At 35.9% G+C, this 14,955-nt stretch overlaps 1 protein-coding gene across 2 annotated transcripts in view; it reads left to right on the forward strand.

The window, feature by feature from the left end:
- Window positions 1-14,955, forward strand: part of B3GALT1 (beta-1,3-galactosyltransferase 1) — a 507,740-nt gene that overhangs the window by 331,397 nt on the left and 161,388 nt on the right. The gene's annotated exons all lie outside the window — the stretch shown is intronic.

A 14,955-nucleotide genomic window follows, 5' to 3' on the forward strand; every position in this document is an offset into this window, starting at 1 on the left:
TATAATGTAATGATTCAGTATAAGTATATATTGTGAAATGATCACAACAATGAGTATGGTTATCATTCATCACCACACTTAGTTATAATTTTTTTTCTTGTGATGAGGACTGTTAGGATCTACTCTCTTAGCAATTTTCAAATATACAACACAGCGTTATTAACTATAGTCACCATGCTGCACATTACATCCCCATGACTTATTTATTTTCTAAGTGGAAGTTTGTACCTTTTGAACACTTTCACTCATAGGAATTCATAAAAATATATTTATAGGGATATATATTCATAGGAATGTTTATATTTCTTTTTTTCCAAATACTCATTTTTAAATTTATCAATTGTGTGTCATTTCAAACATTTCCAACCTTCTTATACTTATTCTTCTATTTACCCACTTATGCAATTACATTCCTTCTTCCCAACCTGTCTTCTTAAATGAGGCCTATGTAGAGTTATTTTTTAAGATTTTATTTATTTGAGAGAGAGTGTGAGCAGGGAGAGGGGGAGGGAGGAGTGAGGGAGAGAATCTCAAGCTCAGTGTGGAGTCCGATGCAGGGCTTGATCCCACAACTCTGAGATCACGACCCAAGCCAAAACCAAGAGTTGGAGACTTAACTGACTGCGCCACCCAGGTGCGCCACCTCTGTAGAATTCTTTAAGAATTTTCCAGATCTTGAGATTTCAGAGCTTCCAGTAGTTACGACTATGGGTCTCAGGCTCCGGCAGCAGCTGGTTCTGCCTTTTACTAGCTGGATGACACTGAACAAATTTACCTATCATCTCTGAGCCCCGGTTTTCTCACCTGTAAAACTGCATTATAATTGTACCTAGCTCAAGATCTTTAAAATGCTTCACTCAATGAGTGGCTCAGTAAATGTATGTTAAATGCTCAGTAAATGTATGTTAAATGCTCAGTAAATGTTAGTTATTTTGAACTTTCATATTTATCTTGGGAGGAGAGGCTATTTTTTAAAAGCATCTCAACTTTCTACTAGACTGAGTATCCTTTGTCACGTCCCTTGTGGCAAGTAGCATATATTTCTTTTTAGTTTCCTTTTACTGATAACATGTATTTTCTGAAATGGTCTTGCTAATTCATAAATTTATGAGTTCTTTTTACTTAATAAACCATATCAATGTCTAAATTACCTTTTTTTCCCCTCTGTTCTTTGGTGAAACCTTGGACCTGGCATTTTCTAAATGCTAACTGCTTTCTTTTCTCACTCTGGTAATTCATTCCAAATACATACTTTTAATGAAGGATTAGTTTTACATAAGTATTTTGTGAATGAAAAATATCATGTAGAAAGCTAAGCCTTTTTTGATGCAGGGAATAGATTTATAAATAAGCATCAGTGATTTAGAGTTGCCATCTTGTAAAAAACTCAGGAAGAAGGTATTTCTGTTTCTTCAGTTAAGGAGACTGATATGTAAAAAGTTATTCACAAGTCAGTATGTTCAGATATTTTGTATTTAAAATTCAGAAATAAAGATTTCAAAACACAGAGAGTGAAAGAAAAAGAGAGGCAGGTGAAGGTGGGGTTGTAGTGGGGATAGCGTTTTGTGTGCACTCATAAGCACACGTCAGAATCTGATAGTGCTTTGCATACTACTTGGGAGCAGGTGGGAAGGCAACCTTTCTAATGGTTTAATAACTAAATAACCAGCACTCCGAAGCATTCAGCTCACAGGATGAGGATATTTTTAAAGGTGGGGGGAGGGGAATTAAAAGCCTATTTGCTCCATTTTTATCTTACATGTTTTTATGTAGTTTAAATATTTCCCAATATCCTCTAAATTAATGGGTTCTGAAAGAACTAGGTATTTGTGATTCATATGATTTTTAGTGAGTGAAATAGATATGTCAAGAGGTTAAGGGATTTGCCTAAACTGAGGCCGCAGAAAAAGTCAGGGGCAGAGCTAGAATGCAGACTTGGAGACATTTCTCATATCTTCCCTGATTTTTGGTGCACAGTTACTTCTTTCTACGAACTGAAAGCGTTAAGAAGTGTTTCTCATTATACTTCTAGTAAAATAAAATATATAAAATAAAATGAAATACAGTGCAAAGTAAGTTGCACATATTTCCAGAAATCTGATCTAATATATAGAAATAAAGTGCTTTTTTGTTTTTTTTCTATGAATGTTTTCACTCCTATAAAAATTCTAAAGCTAAGTAATTAAATTAAGATTTATAATGACAAGGTTGTTGTTGCTGATGTTTAACCCGAAGGCACCAAACGTGACACCGAAGGCTATGACATAAGCAGAGAGCCCTGCATAACCAGAAATGAGGTTAGGTAGGGAATGGAATGAAAATTAGGAGAGGAGGTCTAGACGCCCGCACTGTGGCAAGCACAAAGCTGGGGAGCAGGCCACGTGCTGTGGAAATATTAACACCGACCACAGCGTTTGGCTTTCAAGGAGTGAAATTGCAGCCACCAAATGCAGTGTTTTCCCACCATCCCAAAAATGTTTTTTTAAGTTGGCATTTTCTGCTGGATAAAGCAGAGAATTTGAGTCAGATTCTGTCTCTGTTTTAATGACCCAAATAGTCTGTGAGATACCTTCCAACCCTCTCACTACTCCACGAATTTTGTTGACCCTCTGTGACAAGATTCACTCGGCAGCTCATGGGCTTCTCAGGAGATTCCACAAAGGGGTTGTGGTTCCAGACTATCAGCCAGGCTCTGCGACTTTTTAGTGGTGCAACGTCAGCAATTTATTTAATATTCGTGAACATCAGTTTATTAAGGTGTATAGTGAGGGTAACCTTACTTACCTCATATGCTCACCATAAGGATTCAATACAAAGATAGATGTGAAAGGCTTAGCACAGTACTATTAACATTTAAATAGTAACCACAGTGCTTTTTACTAACTCAAGATCAGACCCACTAAATAGACATTTTCACTGGACCATAGAATTTCCTTTCTCTGTTTCATTATATACCATGAATGTAATTGATTTACATAGAAATGGACTTGGTGTTCACCAAATAACCAATAATGATATTTTCTGGTTTATATTAGGGTTACCCCATTTGGCTGAACTTTATTAATCACAAATCCTGGAGAAAATAAAGAGAGATGGGCACCAAAGAAACAGAAGGAATTTAAGAGGAAATGGACAATAGGTGTAAGTGGGAGAGCAAAATAAGCACTTAGTCAAAATAAACCTAAAGCAGAATCCTTATATAGTCAGCAAACTACCACCAAAAAAACGGATTCTAAACCTCTTTGCCAGTGAGCCACAGACTTTATGCATGTCACCCAGCTTGTGTAGGTCTGAGTTTCCTCATTTATAAGGTAGGGACTGGACTAAATCATCTTCCAGGTCCCATTCAGCTCTAACATTCTAGAATTGTCTTGAATTGGAGAATGTTAGCAACTAAAGTCTTCAAAGCAAATCTAAAGCTTCAAAAATCCAATTTTTAAAAAAATTCTATTAAGCAACTGTAACTGTAATATTTACAAGTAGTAGTACTTTCCACGCTCTTATGCAAAATTTTTGTAGAATTTAATCTGAAAGACCATGGACAAACCCTGGTCATTTCTGCAAAGTCAAACTGATGGCAGCTGTTAACCAGGAAAAACATCTGGAAAGCCATCTGCTTAGGTTCACGCAAGGGATCGCAGACTCAGGCTCTTCCCTGCTAGGACATACAGGATCTGAAGTATCTGTGTGGCTGAATGGAATACCTTTCATTTGGATTCTCCACGAGAGGAAGACTGCCATAGGACAGCGTGGGCTTGTTGAAGAGCAGAGGCACACACTGTGGGTTCGCTGAAAGTCATTTTAAGACAGAAAGTGCTACTTGCAATCAGCACCACAATTAATCAGTCTGTGTATTCGAAAACCAAGTATGGCGGGTCTCCTGTGTGCAGGCCACTGTAGCAATAGAAGAGCATGGGTCCTAATGATGAGGTGCTCACAGGGCAGTGCAAGAGGCAGACGCACAAGCAGCTGTTTTCAGAACAGTGAAGGATAATGCTAAGCTGTACTTTCTTTGGCCTGTTTTCCATTGAACCACTTCCATAAAGTGATCTCATTAAGGTAAATCGTATCGAGTCAGTTCCATATACAATAATTACAAAATAATGATTTTTTTTAAAGTCACAGTTATTTGCTTCTCGTCTTTTCTATCCAGTTGGAAACCAAGTCCTTTAATTTTGCGCTTGTTGTGATATGACTCCCTTCTGCCCATCCTGTTTCTCTTGCAATAGCTTTCATCCTCTTTATCTCTTGCTTAGATTATTGCACCCTCCCTGTCTCTGTGCTTGCTTAGCTCCAATTCATTGTCACCTTCATCACCTGATATTTTAACTAAGGCATTTTGCTCAAATGGAATGTGCTTTTGTGAAAAGACAAAATAAATAAAATATTAAACTTTCAACTAATTAAAATTATTAAATAACATGTGAAACAAATTCTTCATCCAAATCCTAAATTTATATCATCTCTGTGCATTACCCCACCCTTCCTCCCATATTTGATGCTATATTATCAACATGGTCCAATTTGCATTACAGAATTAAAATGCCCTGCCTCCCTCTATACAGCCACCAAAGTACTTCTCCTAAAACACTTACCCTCACCCTACTTGTTTGCTTAAAACTCTTCAGTGACCTCCCATTTCCAAAGCAAAGGTTCTCCAACTTGAATTTGTATGGAAATAACCTGAGCAGTTTTGGGTTTTTTGTTTTGTTTTTAATGCAAATCCTCAAGGCCAAACCCTCCCAAGATCCTGACTCAGTAGTTCTGGGCACAGGCGCTCTCTTTCTTAGTGTCCTTCCTGGTAGCTTCTCTACTTCTAACCCTCCCTCCAGTCTCTCCCTCTTGCTATAAATTCCTTGAAGACAGGAACCTAACTGTGTCCCTAGTACCTAGGAAATGGATCGCTCTCCATAATTACTTTTAAGTGAAGGAAAGAAGCAAATGTATACTCAAAACCCTTCTGCCTGATTTGATAAAACTAGAAACATGTAAGATTTGGGCAGATATCTGAAATGAGTGCATCAGTTGGTCAAAGATTAAAAGAAAGCATTGAGCTTTTGTTTTGATGTTAATCAAAACATCTATTAACATCTATTTCTGATTATCCTTAGAGGAGGAAATTCTAATCCATGACTTTTGTAATTATTATGAAGATGGTTCTAAACATGTAGATTTTTAGAAAAACAATTCACTTGCTTTTAATTTTCAGGGTTGTTAATTTACAAAGACATAGATCCTTAAATGCTTTAAGGTTGTTAGCCCAAGAATAAAACTATGTTGCTCATTTGTGATAATGTATTAATATTATCAGGCTCAGTGCCACCTTAATATGTTTATTTTAAATTACACCGTGGTGGTAGACACCAAAGATTTTCCGAGGTAGGTGTAAGTGATCTAGAAGAATGTGAACCCGGCCTTCTTCAAAGTTCACTAAGCCCTGCCCCTCTGCATTTCTCGCCAGTGGAATCTCACTATGACCCACTTTGCCAGGGTGTTGAATCTGATATGAAGTGATAGTTTAGATAAAAACACATCTGGGGCAATCCAGGTATTGGAGTACCGTGTCTGATTCCTCACAAAGAGCTATGGTTCAAAAGATCACAAAGGAATAAGAATAATTGTTATTTTATTTTTGTGTTTTGGTCATGGTGGATGGGAAGATACACTAATGCATCTACATTGACATGCATGCTCCCCTCTACCTGGAACATTTTCCCTCCTCACACAAAGATTTCTTTCTCATCCTTTGGATCTTAGCTTGGAAACAGTATGCTCCAGGAACTCTTCCTGGCTGCGACCATCTGGTCTAGCTGCCACACCTTTGTGTTCCCAAGTGCTTGTGTTTATCATAGCACCTAACCTGTGTATCAAAATTGCACATTTAATATTGGCTTGTCTCCCCATTTGACCATGAGCTCTTGAAGAGAGAAATGTCATCATATTCTCCATTAGACCCCTCATGTCTAGACTAAAGCCTACAATAACATAGGCATGGAATAAACATTTGTCAAGTAAATCAATGATGTATGGGTATTTACTCAATACAAATCACTGGGTAGCATCACAGCCTACGGATTACTTACATTTTTATCTTGTCCTCCTTGTTTTCATACTTTCAAGCTCTGCAAAATTACTCAGTGTCTGATCTAATTTCAAAAGAGGCATAAATTGGGACGCCTGGGTGGCTCAGTTGGTTAAGTGGCTGCCTTCGGCCCGGGTCATAATCCCGGGGTCCCGGGATCAAGTCCCACATCGGGCTCCTTGCTCAGCAGGGAGCCTGCTTCTCCCCCTCTCTCCCTCTGCTTGTGCTCTCTCTGTCAAATAAATAAAATCTTTAAAAAAAAAAAAGAGGCATAAATCGTATAGACTGGAAGGTCTGGAAGGGCAACAATCAGCCTTCAGTCCTGGCTCTACCACTAAGTAGCTAAGTAATCTTTTACAGATCACTATACCTTTCTGTTCTTTATTTTCCTCACCTTTTTAAAAAAGCTCATTTCTAGTCCAAAGATTCCATGAGCCCAAAAAGAACATCTTCATATTTCAGGCAAAATACCTTCTCCAGTATAAGCCTCGATTGTTCTCCTAGGGTGTGATAGAAGCTTTCATGATGATATTTTGTAACACTAATAAAGAGCCAGTGGCTTTAAACACATAGCATTCATTTTCCTTTATTCTAAGCAGAATTAATATGGAAGGAAGAAAAGGTGACTTTGTGCCTACTGGTGGTAGCAACAGCTTGGTGGTCAGATCAGGTAGCACTGATGCCAAATGTGGGTAGACTGGTGAACAGAGTCCACATGGCCATCGGCGGTGCATGCGTTGCTGTCCCATCATTTAATCCCAGCCTGGGGCTCATGAGATATGGAGAAATGACAGTGAAGGACATGATACCAGCATCAACCACACCACTTAAATCTGGATATGAGTCACAATGTGGCCACTTCCTACTCTAAACTGGAAAGGAGGACAATATCCCCTCCCCTTAATTTCCTCAGATTATATAAAGGTCTAAGAATATAGTGAGATATTGTACATGGAAATTTTCACAAGTTGTAAAATGATTATGCAAATGTAAGTTCTTAGACAAAATCTATCTATCACAGAACCTACCTTTAAAAAACCTGAGGGTCATTTGGTCTATAAATATTATTGAGGACTTAATATGTGTCAGACACAGTTCTAGGCATGGTTCTAAAAGAAGCTTATCCATTATTCTAGTTAGACTAAACAGAAAACAATAGACTAAACAGAAAACAAACACATAATTAAATACACAAATAAAGTATTAAAATAATTTTCAGAGCATCTAAGACGGCTACTTTAGCAGTGAAACTAGGAAAGACCTGAAAGGTATCATTTGATTTGAGAGCTGTGAAGATCTGAGGAAGAGTATCCTAAGCAGATGCAAAGGCCCTGAGGCAGCAATGAGCTTAGTTTATTTGAGAAATAGAAATAGGCTGCTGTAGTTAGAAAATAGAAAATGATGCACAAGAGGTGGAATATGAGTCAGACAGAGAGGTGGGGGCCAAGAGAAAGAATTTGGATTTTATTCTGTGCAGTGGAACACCACTGGAAAATTCTAAAGCAGTGTAGTCAGATGCTCAGTAACCCCAAATTACTGTTCCTTAAGCTAATTTTTCCCCTCATAAGAAAAGGCTAAGCAGACAAGGATTGTCTCAGGGAAATTTAAACCAAGTAAGTTCATACACTTTTGTTTGCTTTCTTACACCTGTTAAATATTTGACTCCACCTGCTTCACTTAAATGAAAAGGTCACTTTTAATTTATTTGTCATTGGTTTGCTTTACTAAAAAACAAAATAAGACCAGGGGTCATTTGCAATAAGTAGTGACTGTCAGTTTGTGATCCTGGAATTCAAAGTGAAGGATTATTAGAATTCTTTCCCTGTTTTGACTTGTTAATTATTTTTAGTATTCTGTTTTGAGAGAGACTGGAGGTAGGAAGATTAGAGAGTGCATTAGGATTTATGAACAGCTCATTTTAATAAAAACTTTTAATACTTTATGCAGAATTAGGTTTACTAATAAAAACATATGCTGAATGTCATCCCTTCCAATACACTTATCCACAATTATTTACTGGGCATTATAGTTTTATAGTTATTTAGAATTTGATCTTACAGTTTTCACCAGACAGAAACCTCATCTTAATAGATTTTTAATAGAGAATAAAATATAATATTAGAAAATTTAGCAATTCTTAGTAATTCGTGTGAATTTCTATCTCAGTAGCCATTAGAAGACTCTAGATATATTTGTTGCCTTTTAATTCCATAAAATTTAAAGAAGTATCATTTTAAAGATCAAGTCTAAGAGTTATCAGGATCAAACCAACTTTTTTTCTCTTTGTTATACTGTTACTTAAATTTAAAGATTTTCTTTTTGTTTTCAATTGGAAACAACAGTATTTGAAAAACATTAAAGTCCTCCTCAAAGCGAGTCAGGTTTTTAAAAATTAGTGTTTAAGCAATTTGGAGTGTGCAAAATTATGTATTGATCCTATACCATGCTTATTCTGACATGTCTGTGTGCACACACATACACACACACATGCACACAAACACACACAGAGTAAATACATATCTTCATTCTCTAATATGTGAGGCTTCTGGAAAAGAGATAGCCAAATATAAACTTTTGGGGGCTAACTATTTTTCACTTAGGTCCGCTGCTTTCTTTCTCTGCAAAGTTCATCCCTGAGTAACAAGTCAGTGTGGGCTCCCTGCAATGTGCAACAATCACACCTTCACCCAGAGAAGGGCTAAACGGGGCTGTAGCTAGACAGACATTTCTAAATTAGGCAGGAAAAGACCTTTGTTGTCATTTGAAGGTTTTCCAGTATTCTGGTGTGGCATTGTGGGTATTTTTTAGAAAGTCTCAATGTCAACGCAGACATCTTGGAATTTAGGAAAAGCTTTCTGATTTATTTCACAACATTCATAAATTTTGCTCTGTATCTGAGTGGCAAATTCCTAGATAGAACTTGAAAATCTCTCCTACACAAGCACTGGCCTTTTCTTTTTAACTGCCTTTGGAAGAATTATGAAACAGAATAGATGTTCTCTCGCGAGCAACATGCTAGCATTATTCTCACTGAAAGAATGAACTTGAGACTTACCATATAACCAATGCTTTAAACAAAAATTATAGAGTATCTCAAATTGCTTAAGCTACATCTCTAATTTAACAGTGAACATATTTAAATGAAGATGAGCTCAAGGGTTTCGGTAGTCATGGCAACATGATGTGAAAATATACCATGTCATTCAACTCTATTAGACAAAAATATATTATGATTCCAAAGGTTTTTGTTGCTACTTTAAATACTGATGATAGAGGAGGAAAGGAGAGGATGAGAGAATGGAGGGATCATGGAATATATTCAATTATTTTCACTACCAAAAAGTGCTGGTTTGAAAATAATCTGATTTAAATTTTAAATAACTTTGATTACAAACAAAATTGATATTAAAAACTATGAGAAAATAAACAGAAAACAAATTTTCTGCTTTAACAAAATATGTTAAATCTTCTTCCTGCAAGTAAGAGTCTAAAAGTAAAGAGTAGTTTTATTTTTTTTTAACATTTAAATGAGTTGCTTTTAGAGCACATAATTTGTGTCTATTCATACAAGAAACAAAACCTCAAAAACACAACTTTAAATGAGTTTAAAAACAAATATGCAGGGTATTCAGAGCTTTATTCAAAATCATAAAATGGACAGGTGATTAAATTGAGATTATTGTAGATAATTTAAAACACAGAAGACAAAAATGGAAATTATCTAAATACTATATTCATTAAAAATACCAGCTAAAATTTTGAAATCTATTCTTAAACTTTTTCTATGCCAGAAATCCATATCTAGCTGTACATTTATTTCTTATTAAAATAGAATCGCACTATACATATTTGTCTACAATTTGAGAGCTTAAGAGCCTGGCTTTGATATCAGACACAGTTGGATTCTAGTTTCAGCTCCCAGTCCCATTTTGAAAGCTATGTTTTGGGGCCCATCTGAACCTTCATTCCCTTATATGGAAAAAAAGACATAATCAAAGCACTTCTAGCAAAGGACCATTGTCGGACCAGGATATATCAAACTGAATTTAAAAAGACAATTGATAGATGCCAAAACAGATCTGACAGAATGTTAGAATTTTCTGCCAGAGGTTTTAACACAGCTTTCACAAAAATGCTTCAATAAGCGGTTAGGAGCACAAAACTAATGGGAAAAAATAGTCTCAGCAAATAAATAGAAAATACAAAAAAGAACCAAATGGAAAATTTGTTTATTTTAGAGCTAAAAAGTAAAATAACTGAAATTTTAAAACCTCAGTAGATGGACTTAGCCATAGACTAGAGGAGGCAGAGGAGAAAAAAATCAATAAGCCAAAAAATAGAACAATAGCAATTACTCATTCTGAACATAGAGGAAAATGACTAAAAAATAAAAATGAACAGAGTCTCAGGGACCTGTAGGACTAATACAAAAGATCTCTAACACCCATATCATCAGAGTCCTGGAAGGAGAAGAGAAAGACGGCAGTACTGAAAAAGTATTAGAAGAAATAATGGCCAAAAATTTCCCACATTTGACAAAAAAACACACAAAAACAAAAACATCATAAACATGTAGATTCGAGAAACTGAGCTAATCCCAAATACAATAAGCCTAAAGAAATCTATACCAAAAACAATTTGGTATAGTTTGACTATGAGTCAAACTTTTCAAAAATAAACACATAAAAGAAAAAAGCAAGAGAGAAACACCTTACTTATAGGGAGGAAACAATTTGAATTACGGGGACTTATCAGAAACTGTGGAAGCCAGAAGTAAGTGGTACAACATTTTTAAAGTACTGAAAGAAAAGATTAACTCAGAATCCTACATCCAGCAAAAATACCCTTCAGGGAGGAAGAGGAAATCGAAACATTCTCAGATGAGGGAAAACTGAGAAAACTTGTCACCAACAGACCTGTCTTAAATAGAATGATTATAGGAAGTTCTCTAAACAGAAAGGTAACAACAAAATGAGGAGTTTTGGAGCATCAGGAAGAAAGAATGTGGTAAACAAAAATATGAGTAAATAAAATAGACTTTCCCTTTCCTCTTGAGTCTTCAGCAAGTGGTGAGGGCGAATCTCCTTGTAAGGACATCTGGACTCCAAAAGCAATGGGGAGCTCTAGGAAGGTCTGGTGCAGACAAGTGATGTGATTGGATCTGAAATGTAAGAGGAAGTTCCTGGGTGCTATAGGGACGCAGGAGTAGTCCAGAATGAGACGATGGAGACCTTAGACCAGGGCATCTGCAGAGAAGATGATGAGAAGTGCTCTATATCTGAAAATATTTTGACAGTACAGGCAACAGGATTTGCTACTGGTGATTGTAGAGCAGGAGGGAAGGAACACTTCCATCAAGGACAATACCAGGAGGTTTGTTCTCAACAACTGGAAGCATAAGGCTGCTGTCAACTGATAGAAATGGCTAATGGTGGAGCAGATGTGGGGAAAGATCATGAGATGAGACGCCCCAGAACACTTAAACTTCTTGATCATCTTCACCTACAAACATTCCAAAAGCTACATTTATCTGTTTGTGTACTAGTACCACCCTCAAATTTGGAGATTTGGAAATATCAAGACTGTTAAAAATGATTTGAGCAACACATACACAATGATGCAAGAGAAAAATGACAAAACTGTGCATTTAAAAGTGTTTAGAATTTAAAACTGTGGAAGTATGGGGCGCCTGGGTGATTCAGTTGATTAAGCGACTGCCTTTAGCTCAGGTCATGATCCCGGGGTCCTGGGATCAAGCCCCACGGCGGGCTCCCGGCTCAACACAGAACCTGCTTCTCTCTCTTCTCCCTCTATTCCTTCCCCTGCTCATGCTCTCTCTCTCAAATAAATAAAATCTTTAAAAAAAATAAAACTGTGGAAGTAAATATTTAATACACTTAAAATATGAAAATTTATAAATATCATAAAACATCAAATACAAATTAACAATAAAATATGAATGATAGGCATACATTAACATTCCAGTGAAAATAATTACTAAGCAAAAGGAATTACAATAAAATGCTCAAAAATTACAAACTATTTACAGTGTAAAAATGAATTAAATTTAACCAATAATTTTTAAAAAGGAAGTAAAATAATATTTATGTTTCAAAAAGTGAAGTCCTTAAAAAACAAAGGGTATTAATGATGTCATTGTTGAGGGGTTTTTTTTCAAATTTCTATTTAAATTCTAGTTAGTTAACTAATAGTGTAATATTTGTTTCAGGAGTAGAATTCAGTGATTATCACTTACATGTAACACCCAGTGCTCATCAGAGCAAGTGCCTCCCTTAATACCCATCACCCTTTAGCCCATCCCCCTCCCACCTCCTCTCTCCATCAGCCTCACTTAGTTCTCTATAATTAAATGTCTTTTACGGTTTACTTCCTTCTCTTTTTTTTCCTTTCCCCTGTGTTCCTCTGTTTCTTAAATTCCACATATGGTTGAAATCATGTGGTATTTGTCTTTCTCTGACTTATTTTGCTTAGTATAATATACTCTAGCTCCACCCATGTTATTGCAAATGGCAAGATTTCATTCTTTTTGATGGCTGAGTGATATTGTGTAGTATATATGTACCATATTTTCTTTATCCATTCATCAGTCAATGGATATTTGTGCTCTTTCTGTAATTTGACTATTGTTGATAATGTTGCTATGAACATCGGGGTGCATGTGCCACTTCGATTCAGTATTTTCATACCTTTTGGGTAAAAATACCTAGTAGTACCATTGCTGGATCATAGGGTAGTTCTATTTTTAACATTGTGAAGAACCTCCATACTGTTTTCCACAGTGACTACACCAGTTGGCATTCCCACCAACAGTGTAAGAGGGTTCCCCTCTCTCCATATCCTTGCCAACACGGCTTGCTTCTTTCTCTCCCTCTGCTCCTTCCCCTGCTGTTTGCTTTTTCTTGTGTTGTTAACTTTAGCCATTCTGACAGGTGTGAGGTGGTATCTCATCATAGTTAGATTTGTATTTCCCTGATGATGAGTGATGTTGAGAATCTTTTCTTATGTCTCTTGGCCATTTGTATGTCTTCTTTGGAAAAACGTCTATTAATATCTTCTGCCCATTTCTTAACTGGATTAGTTATTTTGTAGGTGTTGAGTTTGATAAATTCTTTATAGATTTTGGATACTAACCCTTTATCAGATATGTGATTTGCAAATATCTTCTTCCATTCTGTAGGCTGCCTTTTAGTTTTGTTGATTGTTTCCTTCCTGCGCAGAAGCTCTTTATCTTGATGAAGTCACAATATTTCATGTTTGCGCTTGTTTCCTTTGCCTCTGGCAATATGTCTAGTAACAAGTTGCTATGGCCGAGGTCACAGAGGTTGTTGCCTGTGTTCTCCTCTAGGATTTTGATGGATTCCTGTCTCACATTTAAGTCTTTAATCCATTTTGAATTTATTTTTCTGTATGGTATAAGAAAGTGGTCCAGTTTCATTCTTCTACATGTTGCTGTCCAGTTTTCCCAACACCATTTGTTAAAGAGACTGTTTTTTTCCCATTGGATGTTCTTTCCTGCTTTGTTGAAGATAAAAGTTGACCATAGAGTTGAGGGTCCATTTCTGGGTTTTCTATTCTGTTCCACTGATCTATGTGTCTGTTTTTGTGCCAGTACCATACTGTCTGGATGACTACAGCTTTGTGATATAGGCCTGAAATCCAGAATTGTGATGCCTCCAGCTTTGTTTTTCTTTTTTAGAATTGCTCTGGCTATTCAGGGTCTTTTGTGGTTCCACGTAAATTTTGGAATTGTTTGTTCTAGCTCTGTAAAAAATGCTGGTGGTATTTTGATATGGGTTGCATTAGATGTGTAGATTCCTTTGGGTAGTATAGACATTTTAACAATTTATGTTCTTCCAATCCATGAGCATGGAATATTTTTCCATTTCTTTGTGTTATCTTCAATTTCTTTCATAAGTGTTCTATAGTTTTCAGAGTATAGATCTGTTACCTCTTTGGTTAGGTGAGTTTTGAGTATTTTTGTGTGTATTTTTTGCACACTTTTTTAGCTCTTACAGTTTTTCTGAGCCTTGGTTTTGGGAAAAATGAGGACATAATTACAGACCAACTCCAAATATTTTCCTTTGACTCATTTTCAAACAATTCTGTGCCTTATTTGATGCCTTTGAAGACTTTTTTAAACAACTTTTTCTTGTTTGCAAGAACTGAAATGTTTTTATTGAGTGAAAGTTGCAATTTGTGTTCCAAAGAATATATTACCAATTTATCTTCTGTTAGTTTTATCACTTATATATGGGTATTCTACTTTTCAGAAAGTCTTTGAACCAAAGCAAGAATTATTTGTGCAGTAGAAGCTTTGCTATGTCAATTTTCATTGTTCTCTTCCTTTTGGAAATTATTTACATATGGAAGAATGCTTTCTAAGCAGGTGTACCTTTTTTATAAAAAATTTTACTCATTTTAAAACTGGTTGAATTGTAAGACAGAAATGATTCAAATTTCAGATTTTTTTAAAGATCTGAAATAACAATACCAACAAAAATACAAGTATTTCAGTTCTTTAAAATAACAAAATACCAGAACACTTGAATGTAGAAAATTGATATTTAAACCCCTAATAAATAGCTTTCTGTTGTAGTGTCTTTTAAAGTAATTACATTTAAGTTTTAAAATCTTAAAGTCCTCACAGTGGTTTAAGAGCATGTTGCTGTTCCATTTTATTTCTTCTTCAGAGTTAATCAGAGTTTACCTTTATATTTGTATCAGTATCACTTTTGTTCCAAAGTGTATTGAGTTTAAACTGGCTTTGAATGGCCCATTTAATCCTTTCCCCATGGGGTAGGGTTTTTTTTTCTAATCACAGCTACACATACATCTGCAAGTGTTACATTTTC

This window comes from Halichoerus grypus, chromosome 4 (assembly GCF_964656455.1).
Source record: "Halichoerus grypus chromosome 4, mHalGry1.hap1.1, whole genome shotgun sequence".
Taxonomy (NCBI): Eukaryota; Metazoa; Chordata; class Mammalia; order Carnivora; family Phocidae; genus Halichoerus; species Halichoerus grypus.